This window comes from Eptatretus burgeri, chromosome 16, assembly GCF_056783735.1.
Source record: "Eptatretus burgeri isolate ZD-2024b chromosome 16, Ebu_testis_v1, whole genome shotgun sequence".
NCBI classification, from domain to species: domain Eukaryota; kingdom Metazoa; phylum Chordata; class Myxini; order Myxiniformes; family Myxinidae; genus Eptatretus; species Eptatretus burgeri.
Genome location: NC_140976.1, coordinates 7,456,010 through 7,478,124, shown reverse-complemented (window position 1 = coordinate 7,478,124; position 22,115 = coordinate 7,456,010). Strand labels below are relative to the sequence as shown.

General features: G+C 45.2%; 1 long non-coding RNA gene across 1 annotated transcript in view; it reads left to right on the top strand.

The window, feature by feature from the left end:
• Nucleotides 1-21,801, top strand: part of LOC147010426 (uncharacterized) — a 31,067-nt gene extending 9,266 nt beyond the window's left edge. The window contains exons 2-3 of the long non-coding RNA XR_015052312.1: nt 21,264-21,465; nt 21,708-21,801. This is a non-coding gene — a long non-coding RNA (uncharacterized LOC147010426). The remainder of the gene's footprint in view (nt 1-21,263; nt 21,466-21,707) is intronic.
• Nucleotides 21,802-22,115: the final 314 nt, after the last annotated feature.

Below are 22,115 nucleotides of genomic sequence, written 5' to 3'. Positions count from 1 at the left end.
TTCCGTGTATACAAAAAACAAACAAATTGAGTTGGTAGATGTCTGCAAGTAATGCAGATGTGTGAGTCGAGGATGTTGGCATGATTGTGCAGGACATGACATGTACACACTACGTATTAATTTTTGGAAAATGGGCAAACACCATGTTACCACATATAAACATGGTGTATGTCTCATGATGGTGACATTATGAAAGTCTCATGATAACATGTATGTCTCATGTTGGCAACATGCAAGTCTCATAACATGGTATATGTCTCATGTTGGTAACATGGAGAATGTCTCATGATAATAACAAGGAATAACAAGGAATAACAAGGAAATCCAACACAGGTGGAGGCCATTTCAGCCCATCATGCCGGCGCGAACACCACAACAACCCATCGACACAAAATCCAAGGAAGAAAATGCAAAAAATGTTTTTAATTAACGAAATAAATCTTTTTGTTTGTGAATTTTTTTTTGTAGTTCATGTAGTTTGTGTATGTTTTTACCCCCCCCCCCCCTTTTCTTCCCCTCAGGGAAAGGGGCATGGGCTTTGTTAAAAACACATAAACCACACAACCCCCCTTGATAAGAGCCCCACCAACAGCACTCCATACACAATCACCCATCAATGCCCAAACTACCTACAAGTCTAATCAACATCCCTAACCCCTCTATCTCCATAACTTTCAGGTACCCATCGAAGTCTAATTTAAACTTATCTACTGTTTCTGCTGCCACGACCTTTCCAGGGAGACCATTCCATACATTAACTTCTCTCTGAGTGAGAGTCCCCTGTCTTACTACCATCTTAACTCTCCTCTCCTTTACTCTCAAGCTATTGCCCCTGGTCCCTTCACTGTATACTCTGTTGAATAATTCATCTTCACTTATTTTATCTCGACCTTTCATTATCTTAAACATCTCTATCATATCTCCTCGTAACCACCTCCTTTCTAGTGTATAAAGCCCTGTCTCCTTCAGCCACTCCTCATAGCTGAGTCTCGCTTGGCTTGGAATCAATCCAGTAACCCTGCGCTGAACCCTCTCTGTAGCATCTATGTCCTTCCGTAACTGTGGTGACCAAAACTACACACAATATTCTAGATGTGGCCCTCACTAAATTCCTGGTACAATGTTTACACCACCTCTTTTGATTTAAAATTGATCCCCCTCCTTATACAGCCTAAAACCCTATTTGCTTTACCTATAGCTGCCTGGCATTGTGCTGCCAGCTTACCTCCCATATCTATTACCACCCCCAGATCCTTCTCCTGTGTGAGATGCTCCAAAATTACCCCTTACATCCTGTAATCTCTATTTTCATTGTTCTTTCCCATCCCCAACACCTTCCACTTGTTCAGGTTAAATTACATCTGCCAATCTTTTGCCCAATCTATACAAGTATCAATACTTTCCTGTATCTGATCACCACCCCCTCTACTAGCCACCTCATGTCCAAAGCTTTGCGTCGTCTGCAATTTGGAAAGCTTACTCTTTTCCCCATTATCCAAATCGTTGATGTAAATAATGAAGTGTAATGGTCTGAGTACTGATCCGTGAGGAACCCTGCAACTTACATCCTCCCAGCAACACATCCTCCCACTCACAGCCACTCTTTTCTTCCGACCACTAAGCCAGTTTCCAATCCAATTAGCTACATGACCAGCCACTCCACAAGCCCTCACCTTGGCTAACAACCTCTGATGTGGTGCCTTCTCAAATACCTTCTTAAAGTCTACATATACTATGTCCACTGCCTTTCCCTCATCCACCCAATCAGACTGCTTCATGGAACTCTAAAAGATTTGTTAAACAGGAACTACCTTTGGTAAACCCATGCTGACTACCTTGAATTAGTTTGTATTGGTTTAAATGGTTCCTCATCTGGTCCTTAATTAATGTCTCCAACACCTTCCCCACAACTGAAGTCAAACTCACAGGTCTATGGTTTCCCAATTCTTCTGTGGATCCTTTCTTAAATAATGGTGTTACATTTGCTACGCGCCAATCCTCCGGTACCTGTCCTGACTCCAGTGAGAAATTGAAAATATCCGTTAACATCTCGCTCACCTGCTCAGCCACGTCCCTCAATACTCTCAGGTGCATATTATCTGGACCCGGAGCCTTATCCACTCTTAGATTACCTAGCTGTTCCTTTACTTACTCCACTCCAACCTGGATCTTCTGTGAAAGCCCTTCCTCACCTCCTCGATAGATACTCTCTGCTATTGGCAATTCTCCTGACTGTTCTTGTGTAAAAGTTGAAGAAAAATACCTGTTTAATAAGCCTGCCATCTCACTTTCATCAGGAACCACTCTCCCGATGCTATTCCTCAATGGGCCCACACTGGTCCAAACCTGTTATTTTCCCCTGATATAATTAAAGAAAGCCTTGCTGTTATGTTTAATATTCTTTGCCATGTCCTTCTCAAACTCTCTTTTGGCTTGCAAGTCAGGTCAGGTATGGGAGCATGTGCCAGAACAGCGCGTCGCTGCGTCCACTTTCCGCCGGTACTCCAGGGGCCTCCGTCTGGCCATCCCCCAGGCAGATGCCAGGCCCATCCCCATCTCCTTGAGATGATGGTCAACCTGCTGCAACCACGAGGAACGTGGTCGGCCCACTGGCCTCCTCCACTCATGAGACTCCCTCACTGAGAGAATCTGGTGAGCAGGATCAGCGTCAGGAAAACAAGCCACATGTCCATACAGCGCAACTGACGCTTACGGACTATGCAGGTAACAAATCTCATCCGAGTCTCTCTCAGCAACCACTCGTTGGACACAAAATCCGACCAGCGATAGCCAAGGATTCTCCGAAGAGACCTGGTACCAAAGGAATTAAGTCTCCGTCTCAGATCCTTGGTCAGAGTCCAAGTCTCGCATCCATAGAGCAAGACTGGAAGTACCAAGGACCTGAAGACTCGGACTTTCGTCCTCCCGCACAGGTACCGGCAGCACCACACCCCATGATCCAGTGAATCCATGACTCCCCAGGCCCAACCCAGACGTCTATTGACCTCTGACTCACAGCCAGCAGAGACATGAATATCACTGCCAAGGTAAGTGAATCTCTCCACGACCTCAACATCCTCACCACAAACAGACACAGACAGGACAGCAGCATCCAAGATGTCACCGAAAGCCTGGATCTTAGTTTTGACCCAAGAAACCCGTAATCCCAGCGGCTCCGACTCCTCATTCAGCACCTCGAGGGCCCCCAAAAGGATGTCTAAAGTCTCCGCAAAGATGACTGCATCATCTGCAAAGTCAAGGTCCGAGATATTGACATTCCCAAACGATGCACCGCAGCTTGATCTCTCCGACATCCTCCCTAAAATCCAGTCTATACAAGTGCTGAAAAGTGTGGGGGCCAGTACACACCCCTGACGAACTCCAGTAACAACTGGAAATAAGTCAGAGATGGAACCACCACACTTCACAGTACTCTCAGTACCAGAGTAGAGTTCAGACATCAGATCGATCAGTTTTGGTGGCACCCCACGAAGACCAAGAATCCTCCAGAGGGCATCCCGATTCACTGAATCGAACGCTTTACAGAGATCAACATAGGCTGCAAGCAGCACCTGCCGAAATTCTCATCTGCGTTCGGTGAGGACACGAAGAGCAAGGATACGGTCAATCGTTGACCTCTTTGGTGTAAAGCCTGACTGCTCTGGACGCTGGTGCTCAAGCAGATGGTGGCGAACCCTATCAAGAATTATCCGAGCAAAGACCTTGCCCGGCACTGAGAGCAGCGTCACCCCTCGGTAGTTGTTGCCGTCTTGGCGATCACCCTTCCCTTTCCAGAGAGGAACAACAAGGCCCCTCTTCCAATCAGTCGGGATGATGCCTGTGTTCCAGGCAGAGCACAAAACTGCATGCAACGATGCGAGTGCAGCATTTCCACCAGCCTTGAGAAGTTCGACATGGATGCCACAGATCCCTGGAGCTTTCCCCGTTTCAACTGGTTCACCGCAGCCCGTGTTTCCACAAGCGAAGGTGGACCACAGTTGATTCGAGGGTCAGCAACAGGGATTGTAACACCCTTGACGTCCAACTCGACAGCTGGGGGATCAGCCTGGTACAACTGCTCAAAGTAACCGGCCCAGCGGGCCTTCACTTCAGACTCCTCTGTCAAGAGCCTACCACTCTCTGCTCGAACTGCAGTGCTCCGAGGGATGGGCTTGGATGAACGCAATGCGCGAATTCCCCTGAAAGCGGGACGAGAATCACCTGTCCACAGGTGATGCTCTACCCCCTCACAGATTCCTCGCACATCGGCCTCCTTGTCCACCCTCAGTGCACGTACAGTTTTACGCCTCAGCTCCCTGAACAGCTCAGCTCTGCCATTCAGCCTGGCCCTGCAACTCTGGTCAATGGTATCCAGTGTCCATGGAGAGACAAAATTCTTCTTTGCCCTGCGGTGAGTTCCAAGACATCCACCGGCAACATCAAGGACGGTGGTCTTGAAGGCACTCCACAACTCTTCAGGACCCCCCAAAGCACCCAGACCCCCCAAGTGTCCACTCAGCCTGTTCGCAAACTCCTCAACTACTCTCTCATCCCTGAGCTTGCCAACATCCAGCCTCGGCTGGGATGGTACCATTCTCCAGGATTTAAGGTGCAGCTTTAGAGTTACTACAACAAGCCTGTGGTCAGTATTGAGGAACTGAGCACTCCGGTAGACCCTGCAGTTCTGGATCATCCTCCAACGACCGTCAATGAGGACATGGTCAATCTCCTTTGCCACACCGCCAACGTTGGAATACCAAGTCCAGCGATGAGCTTGTGGGCGCTGAAACCATGAACCAGCCACCCTAAGTCCATGACTTCTTGCAAAGTCAAGGAACTTAGTGTCATTCTGGTTCATAGTTCCTGACCCATGGGGAACAACACACACCTCATAACCATCCCTATCAGTTCCAATCCATGCATTGAAATCCCCCAAGACTAGAAGTGTATCTCGTCTGGGGCACTGATCAACCACAGACTCGAGCGTGGCGTAGAATGCATCCTTCACGGTGAGATCACTCGCCTCAGTCGGAGCATAAACAGAGACCAGGGAAATGACACCACCTAAGGAGTGACGAATCCTTAATCTCATAATACGCTCGTTGACCGGTGTTACCTCAATTATCATAGGGGTCAGCTTATTGGACACAGCTACAGCAACTCCTTGGGTATGGTAACCATCAGAATGACCAGACCAATAGTAGGTGTAACCACCCACCATGATCTCGCCGCAATCCGGTCTCCGAACCTCAGAGAGAGCTGCAATCCCGATGTCCAAACGCTTGAGCTCAGATGATAACAGAGACAGGTGATCATCCTCTCTTAGGGATAGGCTTGGGAACAGCTTTGTCTTGCCGAGTTATTTTATTAACTTCCCTCTGTTTACTCCGATAATGATATAAATCTAACTACAGTCCTGTTATTTTAAACCTAATAAATGCCTTCTTCTCCTTTATAACGTTCCTTATCTCACTGCTCAACCACCCTGGTCTCTTTCTACTTCAGTTTTACACTTCATTGGAATGTACTTACTCTGTACTCTACATATTTGGTCCTTCAAGGTTTCCCATTTCTCTGATGCTGATTGTCCTGTTAGAGTCTCCCAATCTACATCACCCAATTCTCTCCTCATACCCTGAAGATTTGCCTTCCTGAAATATAATAGCCTTACCCTACTATCCTGAACTCTAACCCTCAACAGAATATTTGCACACACGATGTTAAGGTCACTTGCTCTTAAATACTCCCCGACCTCCACCTCCTCCACCATATTGGGATCGTTACATAAAAGGAGGTCTAACACTGTACTCCCCCTCGTGGGCTTATCTACAAACTGGGTTAAAAAACAATCCTGGACTAAAACTAGGAAATCTTCATCCACTCTGTCCTTTCCCTGTTCCTGGACCCAATCTATCCCTGGTGAGTTAAAATTCCCCTTAATCAATACTCTTCCCTCTCCACATGCCCTTTTACATTCTTCATGTACTCCTCCTTCCTCCTCTTCGTTCACACCCAGAGCCTTATAAAAGCATCCTACCAGTATCTTACCGTTTTTACAATGTCTAATTTTTTACAATTTTACAACGATGGTAACATGATCTTTGTAACATTATGGTAACATGATGTATGTAACATTATCGTAACATGATTTACATAATATTATGGTAACATGATGTACAGTATGTCTCATGATGGTAACAATGTACTGTGTCTCATGATGGTGACATGATGAATGTAACATGAATGTTAACTTGATGGTAACATGATGTATGTCATGATGGTAACGTGATGTATGTCATGATGGTAACAAAATGTATGTAACATGATGGTCACATGATGAATGTTACATGATGTATGTCTCATGATGGTAACATTAATGTAACATGATGAATGTAACATGATGGTCACATGATGAATGCAACATGAATGTTAACTTGATGGTAACATGATGTATGTCATGATGGTAACGTGATGTATGTCATGATGGTAACAAAATGTATGTAACATGATGAATGTAACATGATGGTCACATGATGTATGTCTCATGATGGTAACATTAATGTAACATGATGGTCACATGATGAATGTAACATGATGGCAACATAATGTATGTCTCATGATGGTAGCATGATGAATGTTAACATGATGAATGTAACATGATGGTAACATGATGTGTGTCTCATGATGGAACATGAATGTTAACATTAATGTAATTTGATGTATGTAACACGGTGTGTATCATAATGATGGTAACATGATCTCTTTATTTGTTTCATTGTACTTTTGTTTCTTTTTACACCGTTTCTTCAAAATATTAAATGAACAAAATAATTATAATAACTCTTCTGACTTCACTTGCTTAGTTTACAATGGTATATTAGTAGGGTACCAAGCAAACCCATTGTGCATTTTGTGATAAAAGCACATAATTTGGCACAGACATGTATTAATACACATAATATGTGGATCAGGTATGGATATTTGGGCATTGCAGATTTGGCTTCTGACGACTGTGGCAGCCATCTTGCAAAATGGCTGCCAAGCGATACGGAAACTATGAACTGTTTAATTCAAAAGAAGTGAATGGTTTTCGTGGGATAATTAGACAATGATAAGTCTAAGGAAAGGATTATTAATCGTTGCACTATATGGGGTTCTAAAATGGATATTTTGGTGACACAGTGGTGCAGAAATGTCATTTTCTGTGATGAAAAAAACCTTGTTTTATAAATAACATATCAAGACCACCAAGCCAGTCAGCTGACCTGGATTACCATGAAGAACACAATCAGATGAGATGTATCAAAATTATCAAAGTTAAAAAAAAAAATGAAACTTTTGTGATTCCATTTATGTTAACCACTAGATGACCCGTGAACCCGTTGGGTTCCCGTTGTGACAGCGGTTGATGAAAAAAAATAATTTCAACAAAGAAAAAAGATAACTCCAGCAAACTATACCGCTGAGGTTGTTTGCATTGATCAAATAATCCTGAAGAGTCGTTGACTGAATCGGGAATTGATTTTTTAATATTTTTTTTCGTTGCCCGATTTTAACGAAACTTGATACTGCACACCGCAAAAGAATGGTGAGTAAGGTGGGCCGAAAATTTTTGCGCTATCGTGTACCATTTTGGCTTTATTTCGGGAACATACATGCATATATACATACATACATACATACATACATACATACATATACATACATACAAGATGAGAGTTTTAGTAATATATTAGATGTCTAAGTGAAGACGTAATTCATGAGCGGAAACTCTAATTCAAGGTGATGTTCATCTACCAGAAGAAAAAAAATTACTGTGACATAGTTGCCACAAAAGAAAAGCACAAAGTCCTTCAAAGCGTTCGATGGCTCAGCCAAACAATGTCACTCACCCATTGTCACAGTCATGGTTCTAATCATGTCTCACTGGAGGCCAGGGTGTCAATTCTGCGAACACTGTTAGGGTTAGCCTTTCTGCACTTGCAGCACTTCACACAACCCTCCTTGCATTTGCAGGACACAAGCTCGTAGCAGGTCTGGGCCGCGTTGGGTGGTGTGGTCCAATGTGGCTCGAACAGACCGTCGCTAGTCTTCGTCCACCCCAGCTGGTGGGTGGAGGCAGCACCGGATCAGATAGCAGTGTCTGGCCACACAAATGGCCTCCCTAGTAGGCCACCCTCATGACATACTCCTCCAAAGCTGCCTTGGTTGGTGGGATCAGCTTCACATTGTTCTCCTTGTGAAGAACTTCTTCCGTACTTTGTTAATATCTGTGCATGTGCTGTTTCTGTCATACAGCTGAGGATAACGAGCCTCTCTCTCAGTGCACAGGACAACTTCAGCAGTGCATCAGTGAGTTCTGGCTGCACGGTCCAGGTTGCCCAAGCAATCTTCTTACAATACCCAACAATGCTGGGCACAGTGTCACACCCAATCAAAGCATGGAACATTGTCAGAGCCTGTGCCTTCTCTGATCCCAGACCAGCTGCGAGCTTGTAAGCTGCCAGGTACCGGAAACTATTGCCAGTTCTGAATACTATCCAGAGTTCATCTTCTGGTTGTAGTCCCTGGGCCAAAGACACGGCCAACACCATGACGTCGGTATCAACAGTCTGGATTAGTATCTTCGGGTGGCCACACTCGGCTGCATGGGATGCATGCAGCAACGTGCAGATGTCAGCTTCTTCATGGCTGTATGGAGCGAGTGAGGTCAGATCCTGCTGAATGAAGCAGGAATCTGTTCTCTACCATGTTTACAGATGTCTTATTTAGCCTTCAGGGTAATTAGCCTTTAGTTGCACCATCTTATCAACAAAGTTCTCGAGGTCTGTGAAGTCATTGCAACCACAAGTGGCCATTTCGTAAGATGGTTGCCACAGCCGTTGGAGACCAAATCTGTGATGCCCCAATATCCAGATTTGTTCATAATATATTCGACTATCTCTGTGCCAAATTTGATGCTTTTATCACAAATTGCACAATTGTTGTGAATATGTCGACCATGGGGCCTCACTATATGTGGAGGAACAATTTTATCGATGAAGTTTAACCACTCGTTTCCGATCTGTAAATGGATACCGTCTTTCTTCACCAGAATTGCGAGAACTTCCAGAATTTGTACTCTATTTCCTGATGCAATCCTGGGCACCCAATAGATATCTATGGACTAGATAGAGTCATTGTCATACAAATTCCAAAATTCCGATCGTACAAATCTTCTAACAGTCGAGACCTGAACTTCTTTAGGATTACAACTCTAACCCCCCATCAAGGTACAACCCTTGTCTACTGCCAAATTGTTCCTTCTTACAAAATAAGAACTTAACTCTTCCTCCAACGCATGTTTGACCAACCATTAACTACATACCAGGTGGGGTTGACTCTGCCTGTCATCCTTCCAAGGTCGGCAAAATGAGTGCCACCTTGCTGGTATCCTGTGTCGGAGTGTCGACTCCTCCTGGATTGTACCCAATGGCCAAGGGGACTGCTTGGGCAGCACCCACACTCTGCACACAGTGTGGTCCCAATGGATGGATGGATGGATGGATTAACTACATTGTTGTGTACTCTCAACAAAGCCAGTCCCGTTTGGTTACCATGCCAACATCGTCTGTTATGATCGGGAGCTGCTCGCCTCCTCTACTGGTGAAAGGTGGAACATTCTTTCTTTCAGGAGTAAACTGCAGATGGCAACCTCGGCATTGCATCAGCATTACTATGATTAGCTAGTCGTCTGTACTCAGTGTCTTTGGTGTATGCAGATAAAATCGAAGCCCACCTTTGCATCCCGACATGGACTGCTGCTAAGGTTCAAACAGGGGACTTCGGGCGAAGTATAGCTGTGTAACGGGTCTATGATCTGTCACGATGGTAAACTTGCGACGACACAAGTACGGTATCTGTGAATCTGCTTTACTCCCAAAAATCAGAGACAATCTTGGTATACGTTCATTCACTCACAGTGAGAGTGTGAGATGTGAATGCAATTGGTCTCTCTTTCTCCATCATTAAACGCATGGGAAATCACAACTCCCACACCAGGTACAGGTGTGGAAAGGTAACCTCCTTCCACCTTCGGTGGCAGAGTTGACAAAACAAAAAAAAAGCATCACATGCTCACTTCATGTCTCTGTTCCCATCAAATAAGCAAAGAACTTCCCAACAAGATGCCTTCAAACAGTTTGAATGCCTCGCTGATAGTCTTGTCATAACAAGTGTTTCATCATTCATCAATATATTTTAGCCCTCATATGTTTCACCCTTTGGGCTTGTCATCTCGAATCGTTACACCTTGATATATCATGACAAGGTTGCAACATGTTTGGGCTAAAATTGATTGATGATAAAACACTGGCAGCATGGCCTCGACTCTAGAGAGGTATGCACACTCAACTGGTCCTTCCAGGCTTCTCTCGGTGCGACTACCTTGTCATAGCAATGCCTTTGAGACAAAGTGAGTGAAGCAATCAAGCACCGATGTATTTTTTTTACCGAAAGGTGATAATAAGCAATGACTTATGAGATTGGATTTCAAGTCATCAATGACGACACTTACTTGTTGCGAACATTGAGAATGTTTCACGTTATGATCTGTCCAAACTGGTAAAAAACGTCACTTCTGTTGATGTAAACGTCAAAATACAAGTGATCATTGTACACTATCTCCATTTTCGATCGTGTTCCACGGCAACTTCCTGTCGAGGTCTCATATTAATGGTAGTCATCATGTACACCTACACACAAACACACACACACACACACACACACACACACACACACACACACACACACACACACACACACACACACAAAACAACTGCAAATCAACTTGGTAAAAGAGCAGAACGAGTATGACAGCATTGTGCAATCTTCCACAACCTACCCTCTCAATCCAGATGGATCCACCCAAGCCATGACACATTCAATAAACTGAATGTTAGGAATGAATTTTGGGGACCAATCTGAATTTAGAACAAACTAGAACAGCACTCGGTAGAGCATATACCTCCGCTCGGCTGAACAGGCTATGTTTTGTATTCCACTTGTCGGCTGGATCAGGATTCGGACCTGAAACAAAATCAAATTGCCTTGTTCTTGCCACCCACCCAACCAATCCACCAAGTTTCGTCTGATTCCGTCCATGACTTTTTGAGATATCCTGCTCACAGACAAACAGACAAACAGACAGGTGTGGAAACATAACCTCCAAACACCTTCGGTGGCAGAGTTGACAAACAAAATTGTTTTGATGCCCAGTTCTTGTTGATGCTCAAAAATGAAAGGAACCATTTTATTCATTCACTTTCCCTTCCCCCACTCATTCCCATCATCTTCTCCAGACCTCATTACCTCCTTCTTTGTATTCCTCTCTTTTCTTTTGGCTTGGAATATCAACAAAACGTGATAGAGGGAGGACATTTTAGGAAGACAGCTAAGTTACAATAGGAAGACAGTGATAAAAAAATTAGTTTTTATCACCAGAATTCCTTCATAATACAATAAAGTATACATACAAACAAGGAAATATAAACATGATATGAAGAGAAGTTAAGCATGGGCTGTGTTTTCCTGAATGAGAGAAACACCAGAAAATTATATAGAAACCATAAACGTTTATGAAAAATTCGACCATATCGATCTTCTACAAGTATACCAATAAATGTCAGTGTGTTCGTGTGTGTGTGTGTCCTCCATAACTCCAAAACCATAAAACCTCGCAGCCTGAAACTTTGCATGCATACAAAGAAAACTCCAAGGAAGTGCAAGAGTGAAAGTTGGATGTTAATGAAAACACCCCTTTGGAAGATAATTAACGTCCTTAATTATATTCTTCATCAAGTGATCCTTGGCCACCTCGCTGTTTGGAGTCTTAAGGCATTTCCTGGGTAATCTCGCTGGGGTCTGAAGCCGCCATGTTTTTTTGGCCTGCTGAACCATGCCTTGACTTGGAACAGGCCGCAACAATTTCTTAGCGATAAAGTTTCTTTTCACTTTCCTCACTCGTATTATCGAATGACTGTTCCGCAGACTCGGTTCGGACAAAGTCGGCCGAGGGTGTGGCTTCTGCGGTAGTTAGACGGTGTGGGTACTTAGGTAAATTGGAATTAGACAATTAACTCTACCCCACGCCGTCGAAGTATTGGCGTCCACAGTCCACTAGGGGACCCGTGACCTTCGGAATTATCCGAAGGTTACAACCTTCAATTCAGGTGTTCGGTGGGAGACGGTTCAGGTGGGTGTAGAAACAATGGTAAGGGAATCCATGGTCCAGGATGACACCCCCATGCAAGAAGACGCCCCCCACCCCTCGCGATCGGACCCAGAAGTTGTAATGGGTGCGGGAGAGGTGGCGTATGAGCGCCCCCTGGACTAAATTTTCCCCCGGGTCCCTGTTGGGTCCGCAACCAATCGTGGCGGATCGGTTCCGCTAGAACCATGGGGCATCGAGCAGATTATACGGATGATGCAAGGAATGCAAAGCAAGATTTATGCAAACATGCAAGGAATGCAAAGCCAAATGGACGCGAATGCGCAACGAATGGAAAACAAAATGGACGCGAACAAGCGCAATTTACAGAATATGGAAAGCAAGATGGATGCAAATATGCAAAACATGAGGGATGAAATGAAGAGTGACATTCGAACACAGCCAGGGGAAATGCAGAGCATGGGGTTGAACCTAGAAGACTTGGTCCGGAATTTTACAAATGCAACCAGGACAGTACGTGAAGGGGTGACCGAGTCGAGGGGGAATGTGAAGGTTGTTTGGACTGCAATGGAGACAGGTGAGGTCGAGGGGGACGAGCAGCGCCACAATTAAGGGGGAGACGGAAAAAGGAATAAAACACGAGGGGACGACGGAGATAATGGAAGCGACGGAAAGATGAACAGAGACACGGGAATTAGAAGAAAGAGAGGAATTAAATAAAGTTAACGAGCACACACAAGTAGAGTTAGGAGGGGACATGAAGGTTGAGCTTGGGGAATGTGTTGAGACCCAATGCGGGGGTCAGTTTAACCTCCCTCAGGAACAGGGGGAGACGGTATGCTCCCTCGAAGTGGACTGCGACCAGGTGCGTCCGGTTGGGCCGTGCGAGGTCGAGCGGGTGCATGGTACGGAAGGGTACATGCTGAGTTTGGGAGGGGCAGAGGCCTCGGGATCCCTTGAACGAACCCAAACCCCCAGCGTGATTGTCCCAGAGTGCGTGTTGGAGTGTGCGAGTGGTGTGAGTGTCATGGCATGCGTGAGTGCATGTGGGGAAATGGCACACGGACCGATCCAGGCGGGAGACGGGGGACGCCGGGTGCGAGGCCCGTCCCCTGTGTTGCGGGCGGCCTAAGCGCGCACGTTTGCGTAGGGCCGGATTATGATTTTATAGGCCCCTGGGCTACAGATACTGTGAGGCCCCTGGGCTACAGATACTGTGAGGCCCCTGGGCTACAGATACTGTGAGGCCCCTGGGCTACAGATACTGTGAGGCCCCCAGTGATAATTACCAAAAGCACGCAAATCGAATTTCGGATTCTTGAAATCAGTTTATTCAACTTCTACAACATAATGTCAACATTAGGCCCGCATTGATGGGTGCGTGTAACACAACAAAAAGAAAAGAGATATTATGATATTTTCAAAAATAAAATAAGTTTTTGAAATATTAAATTTATTGGACAAGGCTAAACAAAATTAACATTCAAACATTTGCTTTGCATAATTTCTTGGTCACAAATTTCTCCAAAGCATCAGTAAATTGTAAATTTTTGAGAACATCATTTTCAATTGCCATGACAAGCTAGTCTGTTTAGTCGTTCTTGTGTCATTGTTGACCTGAGTACATTCTTTATATTGTTCCGAATTTACACCCGCCCGGCGTGCGAATGACCGCGTTAACGAATAGCGGCCGGTTCGCCCACCGAACGAGCAATTCAGTCGTGACTTTCTGGAACAACGCCAGAAACCAGTCACGGGTGGGTCCTTAACCACCCATCATGGTCCAGTCCGTATTCTAAGCAAAAGCAAAGGAAAGAAGCCACCCTCATAGACAAGGAGGCAGACAGGCCTCTAGGCCAAATGTGCGCAGGACCTAGAGGAGCAGCCAGGTCCGCCAGATCGGGGGGGGGGGGGTCCTACCCGCGTCCTCGTGACGCGTTGGCGGGCGAGCCGCAAATGTGACCGCGCGGCTGTGCCCCGACTCCGTGCTCCTTGGGGGGTTTCGTTGGCACGACGTTTGGAGTGGGGTGGGAACGGGGCCCCCTTTTGCACTATCTCAGCGCGGGGGAAAGGGGGAATTGTTGATTCCCTGGGGGAGGGGGATGGCTGGCTGGCTTGGGTCCCGCGACGAGATGAGCAACCCCCCCCACACCGTAACCTCGTCGCCGACCGCCGTCCTTCTCGCCTCGGATCTGAACTCCCTTGCCTGCAGTTCCACCGCGCGCACTCGCCTCGACTTCACCAAAGCAACGCAACGTGTCCCCAACAGCCACTTCTCGACGACCCTCTTCAGGCAACTCCCGAACTCAACTCTTCCTGCAACTCTTCTCAGTTCCGCACTCTCCTCACCCGACCGACTCGACTCTGCCACTCTCTTTAATTCACCTTGCGTTCGCCTTTTTATAGGCACGCAGGAGAAGCGTATATGCAAATTTTAGGATCAGAACGCGATTGGAGGCAGGGCCACGCCGCCCCCCCCCCCTGGTCAGCCATTGGTCAGGCAAAAATGGGTGTGAACCTCTCCTGATCCTAAAATTTGCATATACAGACTTCACATACACACGCTTGGAGGCGGGGCCAAGGCGCCCCGCGCTCGCTAATTGGACGGAGGAGAAGTGGGCGTGTAGCGTTTTTGATCCAAATTTTCCCCTCGGAAAGGCCGCCATTTGGGTTCGCGGCTCGGTGTGTTCGGCACCACTCGCCGAACGGGCCCGAGACAGCCCGACGTTCAGTGTTCACAGGTGTTGCGGGAATGGCCGTAGAAGGAGAGAGGTGAAGGTGGTGGAGGGTTTTCGGTGGTGGTTTGATGGTTATGGTGCCGTTTGGGAATGGTGGTGATGCGATGATGTGGGAGCGTAGATGGTGGCGGTGGCGTGGTTGTTGTGTGATGGCGGTTGAGACGTGGTTGGTTCAAAATAAAGACAGAACAGAAAAAATGGCTAACTCAAAGCATCGCAGCCCGGATGAATCACATAAATTCCCTCTATACAACGGGTTTGGGCTAACTACACATGCACCTATCAAGATATCTCACCTACGCACCCTTTATGGTATAATGCGAATTTCCACAGCCGTAACAGTATATACAGGGCGGCCATAAAGTCTGGAAACATAGGCGAATATACATTATAAATGGTTTATTGACATTACATTACAATCCATGATATGTTCCATGGCATTACATGACGTGTTCAATGGATTGTCCCTCGTGAGAAATGCACAGTTCAATGCGCTGTGTAAAACTACAATTAACATGGTGCATGAATGGAGCATTTCCATTTATCCCTGCACATGTATTCGTGATGCGTTGCTTCAGATGATTCGTTTCTGATTTTCACTGAATAAACCTGCGCCTTAAGCATACCCCAGAAGAAGTAATCAAGGGGGTTTCGATCTGGCAAGCATGCAGCCCCCTCCACAGGGCCACGTCTCAGCAGTATCACCTCAATGCGTTCGGCTTTCATCAAGGACATCTTCAAATTGTAAGAGAATGACATCATATTATCTATGTTTCCAGACTTTATGGCCAGCCTGTACATACAAACACACACACACACACACACACACACGTACATACCTTCCAGGTATGTACGTCACAGATATGTTCCTCGAAAACATCGTTGAAATGGAACTTCAAAATCTCATTGATTTTTAAGATGTATTTCAGGGGAAATGCATTCATAATAGAAAAAACCATGAGTAGAAATTTTTCAAACTCTACTCACACTAATCTGTTGCTTCACTCACCCTCATCCTCCCATTATGTTAATCGTTCTTTCTTTCTTTTAAGCGGATCTTTAATTTAATTTATTTTGCCTTCCTAACTCCGGAGATTCCCGACAAATTTTTCGGTGATCCCGTTAATTATTTCCATCGCACTCAATCAAACCAACTCAATGAATCTGGTACATTTCGACACATTCCTTCATCTTTTCTTCATTCGATAAAATTCTCTAAACAGTCGAAAAAGTTAGGTTTAATGCTTTGGCAGTGTCACATTTTCTTGTGTATATATGGAGAAGGAGGGCCAGCGTCATGCTTCCTGAAAGTAAATAGGTATGTATTGTTATGTTTGTGGAGGTAGATGGAGGAATTTAATTGGAAAGATAGGATCGGAAAGAGTTGCTTGGCCCGTGGGCGTGTAGGATACATTTTGATGTAAATTAAGTAGGGAAACTGTGAGCTTAAGTGTTACTTCTCACCACACGGGGGGGGGGGGTGCGGGGGAAGCAAATTTTCTATGTAAATGTATATCAAGCAGCACTGCCTCCAGGTATGACAAGTCTTCACCATTTACAGTGAAGCATTCCCACGTTTTCCAGTGCAGTGAGGTGTTTTGAATTATAAGCAGTGGATATGTTTTTGCTTCATGCACGTAACCCGAGTTATTAATTTTTTTTGTTTATACAGAGCTGTCAGTTGTTGAGATACCACCCAAATAAAGGTATGCGTCAGAAGAATGTGCTGCAAACTTGGAACAAGATCACCCTTAGGGCAGTACTCTGCTTGTCATATATATAATACATGAAATCGCTCCAAACTCCTCATTTTAAAACTATAGCACTTACAAAAGTGATGTATACAGTGATTCAAAGAAATGAAGATGAAGCATTCGATAATATGAGGGAGGCAAGTGAAAAAAAAATTGAGAGCTTTATCATTTAAGGGGAGGGAGGAGGAGGAAGAGGGGTTGGAGAGAGAGAGGGAAAGGGGAGGGAGAGGGGTTGGAGAGAGAGAGGGAAAGGGGAGGGAGGGGAGAGATAGGGGGGAGAGGGGAGAGGGAGGGAGAGGAGAGAGGGAAGGAAAGATAGAGGGAGGGAGAGAGGGAGGGTGCGATAGAGAGGGGAGTGAAGAGGGAGGGGTGAGAGTGAGGAGGGGAGGAGGGAGGAGAGGGCAGGGAGAGAGAGAGAGAGGAGGGAGAGGAGAGTGGGTAGAAGGAGGGAGAGGGGTAGGAGAGAGAGAGGGGTTGGGGGGGTAAGGTGGGAGAGGAAAGGGGTTTAAGAGATGAGGCAGGAGGAGTGAGGATGAGAAAGGGCAAGGAGGAAAAAGGGTGGAAGAGAGAGAGGGGCGAAGGGTGGCTGAGAGAGGAAGAAGGGTGAGGGAGAGGAGGGGAGGGGAGAGTGAGGAGGGGGATGGAGAAGGGTGGGGGAGAGGAGGGGAGGGGATAGTGAGGAGGGGGAGGGAGAAGGGTGGGGGAGAGGAGGGGAGGGGAGAGTGAGGAGGGGAGGGGAGAGTGAGGAGGGGAGGGAGAAGGGAGGCTGGAGAGAGAGGGTGGAGAGAGAGGAGGAGGGGTGAGCAAGGTGGGGAGTTAGGAATGAGGAGAGAGATTAAGAAAGGGGGAAGAGTGACGCCTCACCACACGTCACTATACACTGCAGGAAGGAGGGGTGCGAGTAGGGGCATGGGAGCGAGAGGAAGATTGAGAGAGAGAGAGACAGACGTGTGGGAGGAGAGGCTTAATGACCACACACACACACACACACACACACACACACACACACACACACACACACACACACACACACACACACACACACACACACACACACACACACACACACACACACACACACACACACACACACACACACAGTATGTCCTGCATGAGAACTTGTGAGTGGACCATCATGACAGAGGCACCGCAGCCTGTTCCAAGTTCCGGTGTGGTAATAGAGGGTGAAAGACCAAAAAGAGGTAGTAGAGGACGCAGGGACCACCAGCCTGTCAGTGATGGCGAAGTGATAAGAGCATAGACTCAGCTTCATCGTGGGAGATTCCAATAATCGTACAGGCCTCGTGGTTCCAATGGTGTCAAGCTGAGCAAAATGTGAGGCAGGGGGGCCAGACCAGAGAGGAGAGCAGTACTCCTCCATCAAGCTGTGGATGAAAGCTTTTCAGGTGGATGGCTGACAGTGAGACCCAAGAGTTTGAATGACTGAGTATCCTCAAGATGATTGTTGAGAAAGTTGAGGTGATGGCAAGCTACTAGCTAACGGAACAACCCGGTTGTGGCATCCCCTGTTAACCAATAAGAATGGACATGATTCAAATATTTTTTTACAGTTAGCATCAACACCCTGTCGTGTGAGGTCCTGAAAGTCCCTGTAATGTCCATCTTGTATTCCCCTTGTTCCCCGTCCCCTCCCTCTCCCTTCCACAGATCTCCTAATGTCTCTGTTCCCCACTGTTTTGTCCTTCCCTCTCCTGCCCCTCTTGTCTCCTGCCCCCCTTGTTGTGCTGTGTGTGTTAGCTCTCATACGTCTATTTTTTGTCATACGTCGATCGTCGATTTTGTCATTCTGTCTGTTTGGCTGTTTGTTGCCTACAGGTAACAATTTTAAATCGATCTCCACGAAACTTCACCACATGGTAGAGTTTGTCAAAAGGTACAAGCCCAGTGTTTTTGAGGTCAAAAGGTCAACAAAGGTCGACAACTTTGTTGAGATTTCTAAAATCCTCAATTTTCATCAGATTGACTTGAAATTTGAAGAGGATTTATAATTCAGGTCACTGAATCCAACCAGCCAATTATTTTTGAGATCCACATTGGCCAAACGGTCAACATTGGCCGAATTCATAAAATTGTCAATTTTCATCCGATTTACCTGAAATTTGAAGAGGAGTTGCATATTTGGTCATTGCATTTCAACCACCAATTATTTTTGAGGTGAAATTTGTTTTCTGGATTTTGTAAGTATCGTGCTCGGCATGACGTCATTTTCTTCTTGTTTGTTTGTTTGTGTACAGGAGATCTCAAAAAAGTTGTGGACGTATCCGGATGAAAGTTTGTGGACAGGTTCGGTGTGTTACATGGATGAACTGATTAGATTTTGGTGAAGATCCAGCTGCGGATCCAGCTTCTCTAAATTTTTTAATGATTCTTCACCATTGAGAGATCGGGACAAAAATGATATTGAGCACGATATCTCAAATAGTTGGACTGATTTGGATGAAACTTGGTGGACAGGTTGAGCATGTGACAAGGACGAATTGGTTAGATTTTGGTGAAGATCCGGATCTGGATACGAGAATTATTTAATTTTTAAAGTGATTCTTTACCATTGATAGGGCCAAAAACGATATCGTACTGTATCGCATAATATTTTAAAAATGTAATGGGCCCGATATGTTCTCTTGGATCAGGTATTATGTGGCGGAGGTGTGCGCTCTACTGAGTGCCCTTCTAGTTTGAGTTGTGATGTTAACAGCTTTTGAGGCTGTTTAAAGATGATTAAAGAAGGATATTCACATATTTTCTTTTGAAGGATTGCTCAAGGAAGTCTGCAATGAGGGGAACTCACGTGAACTCGATGGGATGCTGAATGGAAGGAAGATGGGAGTAGAAAAAGAGAGAGAGAGAGAGAGAGAGAGAGAGAGAGAGAGAGAGAGAGAGAGAGAGAGAGAGAGAGAGAGAGAGAGAGAGAGAGAGAGAGAGGGAGAGAGAGAGAGAGAGGGAGAGAGAGAGAGAGAGAGAGAGAGAGAGAGAGAGAGAGAGAGAGAAACACAAACGTTGGAATACCAAGGAAGTGTCTTCCATGACGTCCGCATTTACGGTATTTAAAGCGTGCAGTTAAGTTACTGAATCAAGCTGTGAACAGTCATGGTTTTATTGTCTTAGCTGTTAAAATGCTCCCATCCTTCTGTGATTGAACCTAACATTATTACATTACATCTGGTGTAAGCCTAGCAATGCACATCACCCAGTTAACACCATCCCTACTGTCAAACATGGTGGTGGCAGCATCATGTTATGGGGCTGCTTTTTCATCAGCAGAGACTGGCAAACTTGTCAGGATAGATGGGACAATGGATGGTGCAAAGTACAGGAGAATCCTTGATGAAACCCTGCTTGAGTCAGCCATTAATCTGAAACTGGGTGTTAGATTCACATTACAACAGGACAATGATCTAAAGCACAAAGGTGAAGCTACACTGGAGTGGCTGAATAAGAAGGAAATAAATGTTCTTGAGTGGTCCAGTCAATGTCCTGACTTGAACCCAATTGAACATTTTTGGCGAGACTTGAAGATTTCAGTCCATCGACGATCCCCATCAAACATGGCAGAACTCGAGCAATTTTCACGTGAAGAATGGGTGAAGATTTCACCATCTCGCTATGCAAAGCTGGTAGAGACCTACCCCTACCCAAAAATACTCATAGCAGTCATTGCTGTTAAAGGTGCTAACACCAGGTACTGCTGATCTAAGGGGCTGAATAATTTTGCAACCAGTGAATTTTGATTTATACATGTTTTTTGCAGGTATTCCCGACATGTAACCTCCTTCAACTATAACAGTGTTTAGTTTGATTACTTCAGTTATGAATAAAAAAAAGTTCATTTGGAAAACTTGTTTCTACAGAATTCGTAATTAATATAAATGTGGCATTATTGGTAGGGGGTGAATACTTTTGCAGGCCACTGTAGTATGGTATTTGAAAAGGTTGTGGACAAAGTACGACAAAACTAAGTGGATGAGTTGGGTAGGTGACAAGAACAAGCCGATTCGATTTTGGTTCAGGTTCAGATCCAGCCTATCAATGGGATACAAAATGTAAACTGTTCTGCCGGGTAGAGGTACAGTATGTGCTTTACTGAGTACCGTTCTAGTTTCCTGCTTTCCTTCAACGTTTCCAGTATTCATCCCTCTTCTTTTGCTCCGACTAAGGGCTAAAGTTTGAAATGTCAAACACAAGTGGCATTCTATTGTGCTTAACATACAGTACTCTTATCAGTTTCAGTTGATGAAATCTAGCTCTTCCACGAGACTTGACCGTGTATTATTAAAATTACTTTTTTAAAAAAAAATAAATCCATTGTTTCGATGTTAGATCGTGAAAGAAATGAGAAAACAGGCATCTAAAAGAAAAGTAATCGAAGAGTGTGAAGCATTTTTTTTTTCAGGATAAGGACAGGTTTGTTTTCATGTTTGAGCTGTTTTGTCCATGATCCAAAGGTAGAGTTTGTTAAAAAGTTTGTAACGTCAGTCATGACATTTGTCGCTTAGTAAAGATTTACTATAACATTAATGTTCTGAGTGGATGTTCTTGGCGCAGCTCAGAATGGATGCAGGTGCATTCTGGAAAGCCAAAATCTTCGGCTCTCTGCGAAGCTTACAGCTGCTGCAAGCTTACATCACTCTGCGAAACTTGTACTGCGTTGTGAGGTTGATATCGAGCCAGGAGGCCATCGGTGTGACCAGGCCCATTCTACATCTTATCTTCAATCAAGCGCTACTCGTTAAGGAGGATTAAAGTGGTCAGTATATCTATGTTGCTGATTGCAAGACTTCATGTAGAAAGAAAGATCGGAATGTATTTTGTACGCGTTTTCATGTAAACTCATTGCACGTCACGTACATTCGTGCCATTTGCATAACGTATTTCAATGCCATTTGAGGTCTGTTTCCTGTTCGTTTAATTTTTTGTATTTTATTTATAGTGGAACTGTAATGCATTTCTGAAGTATTGTTGTCACAAAACAACATTATTCCTTTACAGTATCATCGAGCTCTTCGGACCTTTCACGGAGCTTTACGAAGTGATTAAATAACTTTCTCGAAGCTTCTTTGGGATTCAATAAACGGCCAAAGGCTTCTGTATGAACACTGCTCCTTGTGTCTATATCTGCACACAACATCCAACGAACCTGCAATACTCCGATTATGAAACCTCTAATGGTAGATAAGCACTTGCTGCCCCGAAAACTTTCTAAAATGTTACAAGCCTCATTAGCTCATATATGTTACTCTCTTCTTTCTCTCTGCTTTCATAATCACAAGTGGCAATGCTTCACACCAGTTGATATCTCCCTGGCTAGTTTATGCCATTGTGGCAATCCTAGGTGTAAAATAAAATGTGAGGATCGAACTGGGTAGCCGATCACTTGAAAAAGGGGTTCGCATTGAT